Raw genomic sequence first — 16,274 nt, forward strand, 5'->3', positions numbered from 1 at the left:
ATGTTCAAGATCGACGTTCATCCAAAATAGACTTAACCTCTGACATTGTCTGGGCAATATATCAAACATCTGGTAGTGACATTGCTGTGTAGAGTACCAATGAACCAAATTGCTCACGTAGGGAGCTAGGGCAAAAACAAGTCCCAACATTCATTTCCTTGTGACGGATATGTTTTGACACTGGCTTTCAGGTTCATAGTTACCCTCATGTATGACGAGCCTGTAACTAACATGCATGCTCAAGACGTTCATCCAAAACAGACTTAACCTTCAAATGTTCTGGGCAATATATCAAAAATATCTGGCAGTGACAATGCAGCAACATGTGGTTGCAGAGCAGTAAGTAGGCCCCAGATCAGTTGCCCCCTTTATTCAATTCAATAAACACATTTATGTCTGTTCATGACAGAAATGGAAAATAATATAAGTATTGAACAGGATATAAAGGCGGCTAGAGGAGGTAAAACCTTGAAAGCATAGCTTGTATCAGGCACGCCATTACACATCACGATTTGTTATATACTGCCTATGGGGGGGGGGGGGGGGTCATCAGCAAATCAATGCTAAAATGTAGACAGGTTTTTCCCTCCGGACACATTATTGGCCTCCGTAAACTTTCAATGGAGGCGCTGTTTAAATCCGATGATACCCCCGTATCCCAGCTGGCTCAGTCCGAATATTGTGCACAAGCGGATATTATTACCGGTATATAGTCACAGAGTAGGGGGATTACATTATTTATAATATATTTCTATGCAAAACATAAAATTCGAGTCAGAGCTGGGGGTTTGCCCCCCCCCCCCCCCACACATCGGCATGAAATTAGGTGACTTTTCATGTAACGTTTATCAGGGGTCAATGAATATGGTATTAAAAGCAATTCTGTGGGATGGTCATAGTTGGGATGGCAACCGATTTAAAAAAAAAGAATTGGTAATCAATTAATTTTGGTCCGTTTTGTAGTCCCCGAGGGGCCAACCTACTATCTTCTTTGTGCTTGACTCACTGTCTCTCACTTGGGAAATAGACTTGCATGAGCCTCACCTTGGTCCCAAAAATTACTCTGCTGGTCCCAGAGGGCCAGACTACGGTCTTCTTTGTACCTAACACACTGACTGACCCACTGACTGACCAAAATAGTTCAATAGTTCATAGACCCCAAAGTCACAATTTTTATGCTGTATTCACGTACGTTTATTGCATTAAAAGGAAGTAAATAATCAATATTATAAAACAAGACAAACATTTCAACGTAATGAATCGTAAAAAAAACCAACAATTATAAGAATCCACCTGGGGGTCCGACTATGGCAAGGCAAGGAGGCCTCTTAAGTGTGTCCAGTTAATTATTTTTCTTGTTATTTTTGGTAATATGATAATCAAGTACTAGGTCTATAACAAGTGCAGTTATAAAGTAAATGAAATCTAATAAATATTACTTCTAGATAAAAAGTCAGGTTTATTCTAACATACGATTACGGCAAATATTATACATGGCACAAATAACACAACAATTATTAAGTTTATCAACCATAGTATTTGTCAAAGTTTCTTCACCGTCACGTATTCTACCTCGTACGCAACATCGTAGCTTTTCCTGAAATAACACTTAAAGTTGATCGGTGTATCAGAGTATAAGAGAGTCCACAATTTTCACCCTCACTGCTTATCCACTGTGCTTTAACTTTTCGTTCCCCAATTTCATTTGAACGTATTTATATCAATGGACTCATTCTACTATGAGTAGCTGACTTTGAAAATATCCAAAATGGATGCAAGTTCAATAATATAATTGATTATCGATTCCACTCCTGTTCCGTTTTTGGGGTGGTCTTTTGTGTAGTCTTTTGGTGTTTTCTTATTATCATTTTGTATATATATATATATATTTAAAACAAACAAAGCCAATATATGATTGTTGCATGTTTATTATGCGTATTGTATAAGCTGCACACAAACATACATTGACATCTAGCCAGTATGCACTGTTAACAAAGACTGGTGTCATAGATTGCACAGTCATTAATATACTGTACAATGCCAAGAGAAGCGAGGTACCACTCTCCATATAATTTTTTGTACAGCATGCACGGGTTATAGGCCGAGGCCAGTCACGTGACTATAGAAGAAGTCGACCAGCAGTTCACGAGGGGCGCTTTGATGGTCCAAAATACCAAGAAACAAATAGTGTCCCTTTGCAAGGAGATGAGTGTGTATGATGATGTGTGGTGTCCAATCCTTCCTAGTTGCTTAGCTTTCGTCACTTGTTGGTTGTTACGGTGTTTCCTGCAGTAATACAAAATCAAGAAACAAAAAATTTGCATCTTAGGTTGTTGAAGAAAACTGAAAACAAAACAGTTTTCGCTTTAAAAAAAAGGGGGTTTTAGATAAAATCTAAACAGAAAACTGGCTGTATACAATCATAATACCGTCTTTACACCGAAGTCAATAAAATATTCTCTCCGAACGATTATCAGATTCGCAGACATATGCGAAATCAAGAATCGGGACATACTTTCATGCGAGAAACCCTTGCAAATATAGATTAAGGTATCAACCGATTATTGCTAGGCAACTAATAGTTTCAACACATTGTACTATTTCAGCTTTTTATCATTTAAATCAAGGTATACGATTGCACAATAAAAATCGTTACTATCAAATTGAATGGAGCACTCGTTCTTGCATGACGCTAGAACAAATCCATCTTTCTAATGATAGGAATACGCGGAGTATTTTCTATGATGATTTGAATCATTGACGATGTGGTATAGGATTCGTTGCACTGCCCTCATTATATGCTTACCATCACTACAGATCACTCCAGCATCGTGTGAGTGGCTACAACTTGTTTCCTCCCAGCAGTAGGAAGGGCAGTCGGTAATTTTCTCTTCGGATCCTTCGCACGCTACGCCGTCCATATGGACGGGTCCGCTACCCTGCCCGAAGTGGGCAGCGGACTTGGCCTCCAGTGCGTCTGAGAAACCGAGCTGTCGGCAGACAATCCCCGCATCAGTCTGGTTCCAATTGGAATCACAGATGGTCCCCCAGCTGCCGCCACGGTATATCTCCACTCGGCCGCTGGTGCGAGATCCGCCGACCAACCGAAGCTCATCTGATCATTTCACAATAAAGACATCATCTCAATTTAGAAAACAAGACGAGTTACAGTCTGACGACTACACTGTGGAGTGGTGTAATGGAAAAGGGACGGATAGGTAGCCCGCCCTCATGGTTAGTAAACCTCCCAATCCCCTCTTCAGCTGGAAATACAGGCAGAAACAATATGTCACGTAGCGACCAAAATCAAACTACATGTCTGTCAGTGACAGTGCCCCAAAGAACCCATAGGCCTACTCATGACATCCAGTGGGCCTGTATTCAAGAATCGTTCCCCGTGCTATTAACAAGTTTTATCCCAAAAAATAGATTCATTTTCAAGTTATTGCTATTTTTTTATAGCAATACGAAAGTTATTTACTTTTGAATGTGAAGTCGAGAAAAAAAATCAGCCCGCTTAGTTGTTGAATAATTATTACTTTACAGTTCCGAATTATTTGCTTCCAGACAATAATTCTATTCTCGCGGGTAGGCTGGTCCCCGCCCCACAATAAGCCTCTGTACTAAAGACGTCACACTTTGTTTACATGTGTGCTTTCCTATGGTGCTCAGTGAACCGTGGGACCCCACTGGCTCCATAGGAAAGTGAACATGTAGACAAAGTGTGACGTCATTAGTACAGAGGCTTATTAGCATCGGTAATGTACGGACCGGGAGCCAGTCTGTGCGCAAAGTGGGTCTGTTTGTGCCCAAAGCATTTTTTTCTTCTTCCGAAGGTTGCAGACGTCAACAAAGTTAAAAGGAAAATTTTTGGTTGAACTGTATCATACAAGTTGTGAATTTATTAATAGAAAAAAAGATAATATGTTGAAGAGCAAGGGGAACTCAACTTTAAATGAATCTATGGTCGAATCTAAGGCACCAGTAAGGTTTTGAATTCCTATTTGTGTCTATTTTGTGGGTGTAAGAGATAACAATCATTATTTCAGATTTTTCATTGAGTTCATCAGTATATTTTTCCTGTACTTATTAGGAATTGCTTTTGTTTGAAGAATGCGTTTCGGGTTGAGTGCCTCCTTAATATAGTGGACGTTTATCATTAGAGAATGCTGACATATCGTAAAGACCTGGAGATGATTTGATATCACAAAAGTTACTTGTGTAATAAGCTGAACTTAGTAATAAGCTGAACAAAGTCGGATGTGAATGACACGGAAAGTAAAGAGGGCGGAGTATTTCTTACCAGGTCTTGGTTTACAAACGACTCCTGCTACAGTTGAGCTGCTGCATTGCTGAGAGCCGGTACAGACAAACGGACAGTCAGCCAGCCGTCGTTCAGTTCCAGTACAGGCGACTCGATTCATCACGATCGGCCGGTCACTCTCTCGGCTGGACAACCCCGTTTTAGCCTCCAGAGCCTCGATAAAGCCGAGCTGATGACAAACGGTGGTGGCGTCCTTCGTATCCCAACTGCTATCGCAGACTGCGCCCCAAGCATCATGGCGGTAGATTTCCACTTGACCGCTCCATTTGTCGTCACCGCCCACTAATCGGATCATGCCGCTAGTAACTGTTGAGGTCGAGAATTAGTTTCTTTCAGAATTAGTTCTTGAATGACACGTGTGTTCAGATTTTGAACAACAAACAGACGTAGGTCTAACTCTTGATAACAATTGGTGTTGTAAGTTTCATTCTCTTTCATTAGGTTCACTTCTTGGCAGAATGTTTGTGAACGACCAGCCTCTATAATCGTTTCTATAATTTGAACACAAGAACGCGCAAAAGATGCTTGTGTAAAAACATCTCATTCGTTTAATTTTTTTCTCAACTCGAGGTGCCATTTCATGGCTCAAGTCGCCTAGCTAGATGTATATGAGTCGACAGCACCATCATCCCAACTCCCAACCCTCCAACTTGCATGACCTGGATACTGACACAGATTTTATGAGGGTCAAAACAACCGATACTGCAAAAAAGCGGTGTTAGATTTAACACCGGTGGTATTTTTGCAAGACTGCTGGTATTAAATATTCACACCGTACCTTTTTACCTAAAGAAATAAGTCAAATACTAGCCTGATCGTTCGGCCTGCATCTGCATCAATATTACACTGAATGAGTTCAAAATAACTATAGATATGAATTGTATTAATACAACTTCCCTGTGTTCTAATAACTGTTCATCAAAACATGAATCGCAAGTCAGTTCTCGCAATTGGTTATTACAGTGTTAGAATTTACCGAGACCTTTAAATCTAACCCATTTATTTGTAACATTTACACCAAATGACAAGTGGTATCATCGCCTTTCTACATGTGACGTCATTTAGCATTTTTAAATTGGCCCACATTACCTCGACATCCGAGCACTTCAAATCTCAGACAATAATGATCATAGCTAGTCCATGTGAGTGGAGTATGCGGAGGAATCTTGCCATCAGTACCACGGGGAACGTCACATTCACAGGTTGGTTATTACCATTGTGCCCATTCAACTGGAAAAACAACAACAAAATGCACACAACTATCGGTAATTCAGAAATTTCGTTACATCTGGCTTCTTTGCTATATAAAAACCTGCCCCGATGCAATATAGATGCGAAACAATTGTTGGCGGCACTATATCCATATAACATGAATGTCAACAACAAACAGTGTATATGGATCTGATACCTTGGATGTACATGGATCTGATACCTTGGGAGAACGAGGATCTTTTTCAGAATGACTTTTGATGTGGGAACAAACTCACTTGATATAATTTTTAAGGAATTGGTTTAATGTCACTTCCTCTTCCAAGCCTGAGTTGTAGGCGTGAAGAAACAGTATTAAACGAGCCTAGTAAAGCTAGTCCTGGATCAATTTTGGTTTAAGGTGTCTACGTAGTCATCGTATAGTCACAGTTGCGGGCGTGAGTGAGACTTATGCAAGTGTAATTCACAAGTAACAGTCAGTCAGTCAGTGAGGTAAAAATAGGACTATCGGCTGTTCATTCTGGGACCAGCAAAAATAATGAACAATGCAAGGACTTGACAATGAGGGCATTAGTGGGAATCCCGAGGCGGGGGACATGCAGGCTACACTGCAGAAACTATGTTTATCAATTAAACACTTTTCTAAACACTTTCTTGCTCTCAGTTTGTAAACGTGTCTAACATGTCTACATACTAAACATGTTTAGAGCATTCGTCGTCGTTCGTACGACGCTTCCATATCTAAATCACACGGGAATGTCCAATTCTTGCAGCCACTTGGCTGTATCTTCCTCTAGTTCAATCAGGCCGGTGGGACCGTGAGGGCCGGGGCTTGAAGATTGGGCAGGCTTGCGTGATGTGTTCTATGGTCTGTGGTAACCCACTACGGCAGGTGTCATCGTCACAAGCACTTAAGGAAGGAGCGGCTCTTTCCCCACCCTGTGCGGAGGCGGTTCAGGTGGATCCCTACAGAGCATTGATGGATAGTGCTTATCGCGAATTGAGCTTCTAAACATGGTTCGAAACAGTTTTTAGAGTTTAGTATCCCATTGCTACGGATTTTCACCTGTTATCTATGAGTTCCGATTGTGTGACGTCAAAGATCATCCGATTGTCCCCTGATGGGCCACCATTGTAGTAATGGTTGCATTGCAGGCGACTTAAAATGCCATACTTTCAGAATCTGCCACTATGGACTCGGCGTCCTCCATGTCGTTACAGTGCTGCAGACGGTGGCGGAAGGCGCGTGCTGCAACTGAAGGCTTCTGAAGGATTGAGGAGGTGTGCAATGGCATGAGTAGCCTTTAGTCAAGGCGCGCGTGTCTACCTGGAAGGGGGGTGGTGCCCCAGATTCTGGCACGAAAAAAGACCAGTCGAGTGGCGAAGCCACCTCGCGGCTTCGTCGCTCGTGCTATAGTCTTTTTACGTGCCAGCATCCAGGGTGCAGGTGCGTTACGTGTCCGGATAGGCGCGCGGGACTTGACATTCCTTCAGAAGCATTCGGCGGCAGCACGCGCCTACCACCACCGTCTCCAGCGCTGTACGTCATTGCTGAAACTCGCTCCATAAAATTGTCACGCCTTGCTTACATGATCTGAAAGTTTGGTTTAATTCCACAGGTAAACAGTATAGTTGAATACGATTCAAAGTTGGACTTTTTGACACGTAGGAGTACCTGTGCCGTGTACGTTTGTCAAAATCGTGAAGACATAGCACTCGGTATTCACGCAACATTTCCTAACGTTGTTTGTTATTAATCGTTATGCATATTTTTAAACGGTGACGCAAACGTGTTGATTCAACTTCCAATCGTCGTTGCATATTTCAAACGCCTACTTAACTTTTCAAAAACCAGCAAAATGTATGCGTTAATTGACGAAACTGTTGCGTCATTTTATAATTAAAAAAAAAACATTATTCTTTTGTGTTATTCTTGGCACGACCGGGCTTCCATATACGATTTGGCTTCTGATTATAGAGAATGCTATTATAACAAGATCCACACGGGATCCTAGGCTCACCTGTACGGTCTGTCCTCTGTCAGTTAGTTTCTGCCAATCATTGGACTCGCCGGTATTACTGGAGTTTACAGCAAAGGTTCGGATATAATAGCCTCCCGGATATCCCTGTACGATGACCCCCGTGATGGCCGTGTACTGACCGAGGTCTACCTGGATCCATTGACCCTCGCGCTTTCCAAACGGGCATACCCACCAACCAGTACCTGTGGGGAATACAACAAAACACCATGGCATTCAAATATGTAGAACCAAATCCTACAGGGTTTCCGTAATAGAAATACAACCGTTACGAAAACTGTGATTATAGCAAAAAATTAGTATTGTAAGTTACGCCAGTACACAGGCTTTGATTATTTTGATGTCATTCCTGTTCTGAATAATTGAGTAACTCTTTGTTTATTATGAAGGACCCCAAGTGTCCGTTGTTACACGTTAAATGAGGAGAATGAGGTTTTGCCGGTGGCTGCTCGCAAGGCCTACACGATTCTTGAACGCTTCATAATTAGCGATGAGACATGATTTTCATAGAGGAAAACATACAAAGTGATTTTACTTGCAGAGATAAATAATCAGGTTTATCTGTCCTGGCATCAAATTTCCATTGTTTGATCGGAGAAAATTTCAGAAGGGGCGTAAATCCTGGGGGGGGGGGTATATATCCTCCCACTTTTTGACCGGGGGGGGGGGGGATGGCCTATTGAATCATCAACCCTCTTGTCCGTTATGAGAAAAAAATATGCGGATGTCGAGGTATTTGTCGAACATCCCAACAACCAAAATGTATTCAATAGCACTGAAAGTGGAGAAACAAAATACAAAAGCTTTTTAAATGCGCCGTTTTCATATAAGTGCGAGTAAACATATTGATATTATATTCTGAAGAACGCCTCCTAGTATAACGTGGCACCGTTTTGATGTAAGCGCGAGTATACATATTGATATATTTCCTGAAGAGCGCCCTCTAGTGTAATGTGGTGTCCAGTTCAGTAATTAGGCCTATTATGTTTGTGAAATCAATGTTTTGGGTTTCTACTTTTCATTTCTTTAACATGTAACAATTCACATCTGAATTCCCCAGGATAAAGAAAGATTACTCAGTCATCCAGATTAGGAATGACTTGCTACAGCCATCACATCAAGGCCTGTGTACTGGCGCAACTTCTAGTACCAAATTGCATCATTGCCATTTGGAGGTCGTTTATAATCACAGTTATGCATACTGTTCTGTTTTTTGCGGAGCCTGGAGAATCAGTGACAGGAATTCACGCCAGAGACTTGAGTAAGTGATGTTGATTTTGTTTTAATGACAGTAAACCAGTGACGTTTTTTTGTTTTTCCCCAGCTGGGGCATGAGAACACTAGTGTAATGTTTAATACAAAACAAGTAAAAATATCAATCGTAACACGGACAGAGTGATAGAATCGATTTTTGGTCAAGTTTATGGTGAATGCATTGACTACTCTGGCGACAACCCTATCGCCCATCCCTGGCCGAAAAAAAATGTGAGATGTAATTCCCTAAGTCGATGGGATTTACATAAGCACGTGAACACAGGATAGGGGCCTATGCGGTCAGACTGTAGCATGAGTTTTGCTGCTTTCATGTAACGGGAAATTGTCATATACATGCGGCGTGGCGTGCTCGCACTGAATCACTTCCATGCATCTTTCTCTCAATTTCAAGAACAGTTTCAGATTATTCAAGCTTTCCAGGAGTACAGGGTGCAGCAATAGTTCAAATAAAATATTGAAAACAAAATGAGCTGACTTCCGGAGATTATCCAGAATCCATGGATTTTTTTTTGTTAATTGACCTCTTTTTATATTTAGAACTCAAAGAAAACGACATTTACGGGTTAAACGCATGGTATTTATCCCAAAAGTACGGAGCTCTAGAATTTTGTCATCCGACTTGTTGAGATCCTGAGATATTTTATCGCTCGATGACGACATATTACAGGCAAGATGACGACATCCTGAGATAAATTGTCATTGCATGACGACATCCTGAAAATAGGATGACGACATCCACCCTCAAAATGCATTCTGACGTGAAGTATCTCTGGATGTCGACATCAACTAGTCTTAGGATGCCGTCATCCTGTGACTTTCAGGATGTCGGCATGTTTCCTGTAATATTCCTAAGATAAAATATGTCAGAATGTCAACAAGTCGGATGACAAGTCTAGAGCTCCGTACAAAAGTAACCTACCGAAATATTATCAAAAAGCTTACTTGGATTAAAGATCGTAGGGTACCAACCAATCTGTGAAATTAGTTCGTCTGGCCTGCTGTCATTTCGAAGAAATCAAGAAATTTAGGTAATTTCCAATGATCAGTCAATTGACTGCATGATTTTTGAAATGCAGAGTAATATGGACAAAATCGTGTTTCGTGGTCAAACGATTGTGCATATGGGTTTTCAATGTTTTCGCGATAAATTTCGCAATAGGTTTCAACAGGTTAGGTTTAACTTTTGAACATTCTTCGTTAGAATTTGAGTGGTGTTATTATTGGAAACGAAAAAAACGCATGTAAAGCGAATGATCCTGGTTTTTAACAAGAGTGTAATCCATAATTAATACAACTGCTAAAATACAAGGTTAAATTGTAATTTAGACAGGTTTCTAGTTGCACATTTTCTGGATCGGGCAAATACATTTCCTATGTCTGAACTCCCGAAAAGGAAAACAAAGTAAGCAACAGTTGCAGACTATTGCAATGAGAGTAGCAATCAATGAGACTTACCATTCAGTCGGGCATTGCTTGGGGGATATGAGACGTGTGAGCCTGACGCCGTCAGGCTGGAATCAGGGATGGCCCCACTGGTCATCCCCAGCGGAGAACTCGTACACGAAAGACCTGAAATGACACAAAATATATCGGATACAAGATATCGTTTCTTTCATTCCTATTTTGCTTGCAATGAAAAATGTTTGGGCGATTTTTTAAGGGACCATGGCATGAAATTTACACTGAAACATTATTTTGAGCAACTTGCTCTAAAATGCAAGAAAACCACGAAACAAATGTTTTAGTTTAAAGCTATAGTCCATCATTTGCAGTCATCCGAAAAAGTAACTGGCGTATTATTGTTGAAAAACATACTTGGTTGAAAGATAGTAAGTGGACTAAACTTCCTGTGGAATTAATCCTTCTGGCAAGCTATCATTTTGAAGTAATCAACCAAAGAAGGCCTTTCCAACGGTGCGTCTTAAGACGCACCGTAGAAACATTTTAATTAGTATAGTTCGTTTTGTTTTGCGGCGTAGCGCGCGAAAGCATTGGCACGACGCACAGGCGCGCGCGGTTGCTATAATTCGTCGGATCAGTGCGCGACATCGCGTATAGCTGCAATTCAAAACAATTCAAAATATGATTCAGCAACTCTTGATTTGAAATTGAGTTCCTAGAATGCTGTTTTTCTTGGAACATACAGCTGAAGCTGAGCTAATTAAACTTCATCAGGTTAGTTGTTCAGTATCCTTCATTAGATTTTGAACACTTTTGTTGCTTCAAACGAACAAAATGCACAAATTACAAAATAATGATGGACTACATCTTCAAAACGTGTGTAAAGTGCCGTTATGGGTTTTTCGTTCAATTTACGGACCCACACATTTGCTGCTTGAATTAATGTTTCAAATATTTACGACAACCCCCCCCCCCCGAAAAAAAACAATCTGGCAACTTTTCTTTTCTGCAGCAGTTTTAAACATCGAAGTTTCTACCTTGAAAGGCATCATAGTTTCGCTCATTATGGAAATGCACATAAAAAAACCTTGCAAATAGCAGTATGCTATGAACATTGACAAACAAGTTATACAGGACACAAGGTGCATTCTCAACGATTGCATTCGAACGTTCCATAACATTGGCTCTTAGAGTGTAATGGGATGTAAGAGAATGTCACACGAGCAGTGGTGACAATCGACTGACTGGCTGACTGACCGTCGCTTGTGAATTAGACTCGCTTAAGTCTCACCTTGGCCAAAAATGTTGAGGTAGGATTAGGCCCAAAACAAAAAAAAAGTCGGTCTCTGGTCAGCGCGCGCGTTGATTTTAATCATGCGCGTCAATCTTTTTTTTCCCCAAAATGTTCTGCGGTAGCTCCAACAGCGCCCTCTATTGCCTCACCTCCTCATTTTTTGTTACCAAAGTGCACCAAGGAATGGGAAATTGCACCAAGGCAAATGATCGAGAGCACCAAGGCAAATTATGGAGGACACCAATGTACATGAGGATACCAAATAGCAAAATAGTACCCCACCTTGTCTGTACAATCCAAGCTTGAAGAAAAAGAACCCCCCCCCCCAAAAAAAAAAGCCACGTCCCCGCGTCAATTCCGGAACTTTGGTCTGACCAGAGACCAAATACTTTTTTTTTTGGCCTTACACCGTGTAACACCAATGAATGGTCTAAATCTGGCCCATTGTGCTCATCGCATGAATGAAGGGACTTCCAGTGCATAGCCATTTTGAATCGATTGAACAGAATGCTATGCGTTGTCGGCTCATCTTTACTAGGCTTGCCTTATCTTGTTGGTAATAAGATTTAATGTTTTATTTATAATGCAAGATGGCCTATATCCCTTGTTTAGTTCCTTTTGTCCCCATCTCCATCCACATGGAATAGCTTCATATTTTGTAAAGATGGTATGAATTTTTTTGGATAGAGTTTGATACAATGTGCCATTTATCATACAGTGTTAATAAATCTTACCGCAGATGTCCCTTCGTTTAAAGAATTATGTCCCCCCCCCCCCCCCCACACACACACCATCGGATCGCCACACGGCAAACATAGGGGTGCAAACAATACATTACATTTTACAATTAAACATCAGCAGTTTCAAGTGCTTATTTACCTGATGTGCTTGAGCTGCTTGCCTGCTCTTGTGACGTCACATCTTGCACTACAGGATGGGCCGAGCATAATTCTAAAATACAAAGTCGAAATTGGGATACTTTATTTTTATTCTTTTTAACTGGAATAAACATTGACAGACAGAATTAATGATAGGCGCAAAATGCGTTTCGTGTTTTCAGGCAACGGTTTGGGCATTCTGATAGCGCTGAATCCAGTGGATTCGTTTATATTGTACGATAACTATACGGACACAGTAGTAAACGTGATGAGGCATCAACTAGCGAAAATATGTTCAATACAAATAAACTATGAAATGAAAACTAACATGACGACAATGTTTTTTTAAATGTACCGTCCCAGTTATTTTCAATTTCCAACCCCAAAATAGATTGATTGTTACGTGTGCACACGTTTTGTGCTGGGATCGTGATGCTTGTAACTGTAAACCACAGAAATACAAAGTTTCAGCTATAGAAATCAGCTGCCTGCTTACAGGTTTCCATGTGCTGTGTTTTATTTTTGGTCTACAACAGAAAATAATCTGTAAAATTACAGTTGACAACGAAAAATTCAGTTCAGTTTCACACTTACGTGAGGGAGCAGTGATGGTGATCAGCGTGGCTGCCAACACCAGCAGATATGATGCAGAGTAAGACATTGTTTTCGAATACGGTGAAAGAAAGTTATACAAACGTCTTAAGGAGAGGTCAGCTGGAGCCGAGTATGAACCGACGGAGGTTGGTAATCGGTTTATATATCATGGTGCTGGTCATGATGTGTCGGGGTTAACAGGTGCCGTTAGCTGAGCAGATATATAATCCGTCTGGCTTCCATGGCACAAATCCCCCGAGACGTTGTCTACGTGGGTCTATTTGTGTTGCTGAGAAGCTATATCGGGGACTTCCGACTTGGGTTAAACGAGGGCGTAGAATCCGGGGGGGGGGGGGGGTTACGGTGGCACTTACCATCCCCTTCCCCGACATTTCGCAACAAGTACCTTTTTTTAACATTCTACGAACGTCGAACGATTTCTCAACATTAAAATCTACGATCCTGCATTCTAAGGCAGTTCAGTAACTTAAGTATTCCATTCATTATTTTGGACCCCATTTTACTAGTATCAACATTAGTCAGCGGCTATAGCGGTTGGGGTGGGGTGGAGGGTGGGGTATTGCAAGCCCCAACCCCCTCTAGATCCGCTACTGGATTACGAATCCAAATGTTTCATCAATTATCACTCAGTTGCACAAAATCGCCATGACAAGTCAGTCATATAGAAACCTGACTATAGGGACGATTTAACTTTTAAAAAAATCTGGTCACACAGTGAAATCTATTCGTTTTGTTATAATCATAATGGTTTTTCAAAGTTGGACACAGAAACTGACTTGAGCAGGGTTGAACCTGCGACCTAATTTCATTAAAACTGAATAAATATACTACAGAAAAATCTAATAAGGAAAGTTATCAATGTGTTATACAACATTATAATCCATTGATGTGCGGCAGAACTGGGCGGGACCAATATGGCAAGGTCAAATGGGCGAACATTGGAAGTCATTTCTTCATTTTCTTGTGACGCACGTGTTAGCTGGCACTGGATCAAACGCGCACATTAAGACGAGCCAGCAACTAAAAAGTTCAAGGATCTGTCGCAAAAGGTTAACATTCATTTCCTTGTGACGCATGTGTTTTGACACTGGCTCACAGTTACCCTATGTATGACGATCCTGTAACGAACATGCATGTTCAAGATCGACGTTCTTCCAAAATAGACTTAACCTCTGACATTGTCTGGGCAATATATCAAACATCTGGTAGTGACATTGCTGTGTAGAGTACCAATGCACCAAATTGCTCACGTAGGGAGCTAGGGCGAAAACAAGTCCCGGCTTCAAACATTCATTTCCTTGTGACGGATATGTTTTGACACTGGCTTTCTGGTTCATAGTTACCCTCATGTATGACGAGCCTGTAACTAACATCCATGTTCAAGACGTTCATCCAAAACAGACTTAACCTTTGACATTGTCTGGGCAATATATTAAACATCGGGTAGTGACATTGCTGTGTAGAGTACCAATGCACTAAATTGCTCACGTAGGGAGTTAGGGCGGAGCCGAAAACAAGTCCCGGCCTAGACATTCATTTCCTTATGACGGATATGTTTTGACATGGCTTTCTGGTTCATAGTTACCCTCATGTATGACGAGCCTGTAACTAACATCCATGTTCAAGACGTTCATCCAAAACAGACTTAACCTTCAAATGTTCTGGGCAATATATCAAAAATATCTGGCAGTGACAATGCAGCAACATGTGGTTGCAGAGCAGTAAGTAGGCCCCAGATCAGTTGCCCCCTTTATTCAATTCAATTCAAACACATTTATGTCCTGTTTATGACAGAAATGAAAAATAATATTAGTATTGAACAAGATATAAAGGCCACTAGAGGTGGCAAAACATTGAAAGCATAGCTTGTATCAGGCACGTACGAAAGCCCTGTAATGCCATCAAGTATATATTTTGTCCAAGTTCGTTTTTACGAGATATATTTTTCCCAAAGTTCGTTTTTACGAGATACATTTTGTCGAAATTCGTTTTTATGAGATACATTTTTCCCAAAGTTCGTTTTTACGAGATACATTTTGTCGAAGTTCGTTTTTATGAGATACATTTTGTCGAAGTTCGTTTTTATGAGATACATTTTTCCCAAAGTTCGTTTTTACGAGATACATTTTGTCGAAGTTCGTTTTTATGAGATACATTTTTCCCAAAGTTCGTTTTTACGAGATACATTTTGTCGAAGTTCGTTTTTATGAGATATATTTTTTCGAAGTTCGTTTTTACGAGATACATTTTGTCGAAGTTCGTTTTTATGAGATTCATTTTTCCCAAAGTTCGTTTTTACGAGATACATTTTGTCGGACATGAAATTGGGTGACTTTTCATGTAACGTTTATCTGGGGTCAATGAATATGGTATCAAAAGCAATTCTGTGCGATGGTCATGGTTGGGATGGCAACCGATTTAAAAACATTGGTAATCAATGAATTTTGGTCCTTTTTGTAGTCCCCGAGGGGCCAACCTACAATCTTCTGTGTGCTTGACTCACTGTCTCTCACATGTGAAAAAGACTTGCATAAGTCTCACCTTGGTCCCACAACTTACTCTGCTGGTCCCAGAGGGCCTGACTACGGTCTTCTTTGTACCTAACCCACTGACTGACCCACTGACTGACCCAAATAGTTCAATAGTTCATAGAGACCCCAAAGTCAAAATTTGTATACTGTATTCACGTACGTTTATTGCATTAAAAGGAAGTAAATAATCAATATTATAAAACAAGACAAGCATTTCAACTAATGAATCGTAAAAAAAACCATTATAAAAATCCACCTGGGGCCCGACTATGACAAGGCAAGGAGGCCTCTTAATTGTGTCCAGTTAATTATTTTTCTTTTTATTTTTGATAATATGATAATCAAGTACTAGGTCTATAACAAGTGCAGTTATAAAGTAAATGAAAATCTAATAAATATTACTTCTAGATACAAAGTCAGGTTTATTCTAACATACGATTATGGCAAATATTATACATGGCACAAATAACACAAACATTATTATGTTTATCAACCATAGTATTTGACAAAGTTTCTTCACCGTCACGTATTCTACCTCGTACGCAACATCGTAGCTTTTCCTGAAATAACACTTAAAGTTGATCGGTGTATCAGAGTATAAGAAAGTCCACAATTTTCACCCTCACTGCTTATCCACTGTGCTTTAACTTTTCGTTCCCCGATTTCATTTGAACGTATTGATATCAATGGACTCATTCTACTATGAGT

The 16,274-nt window shown here is 40.6% G+C and overlaps 1 pseudogene; it reads right to left on the minus strand.

Moving 5' to 3' along the window:
* Nucleotides 1-1,170: 1,170 nt before the first annotated feature.
* Nucleotides 1,171-10,402, minus strand: LOC119737075 (annotated as a pseudogene).
* Nucleotides 10,403-16,274: the final 5,872 nt, after the last annotated feature.

The sequence above is a fragment of the Patiria miniata genome, unplaced genomic scaffold, assembly GCF_015706575.1.
Source record: "Patiria miniata isolate m_02_andy unplaced genomic scaffold, ASM1570657v1 HiC_scaffold_3, whole genome shotgun sequence".
In the NCBI taxonomy this organism is placed as follows: Eukaryota; Metazoa; Echinodermata; class Asteroidea; order Valvatida; family Asterinidae; genus Patiria; species Patiria miniata.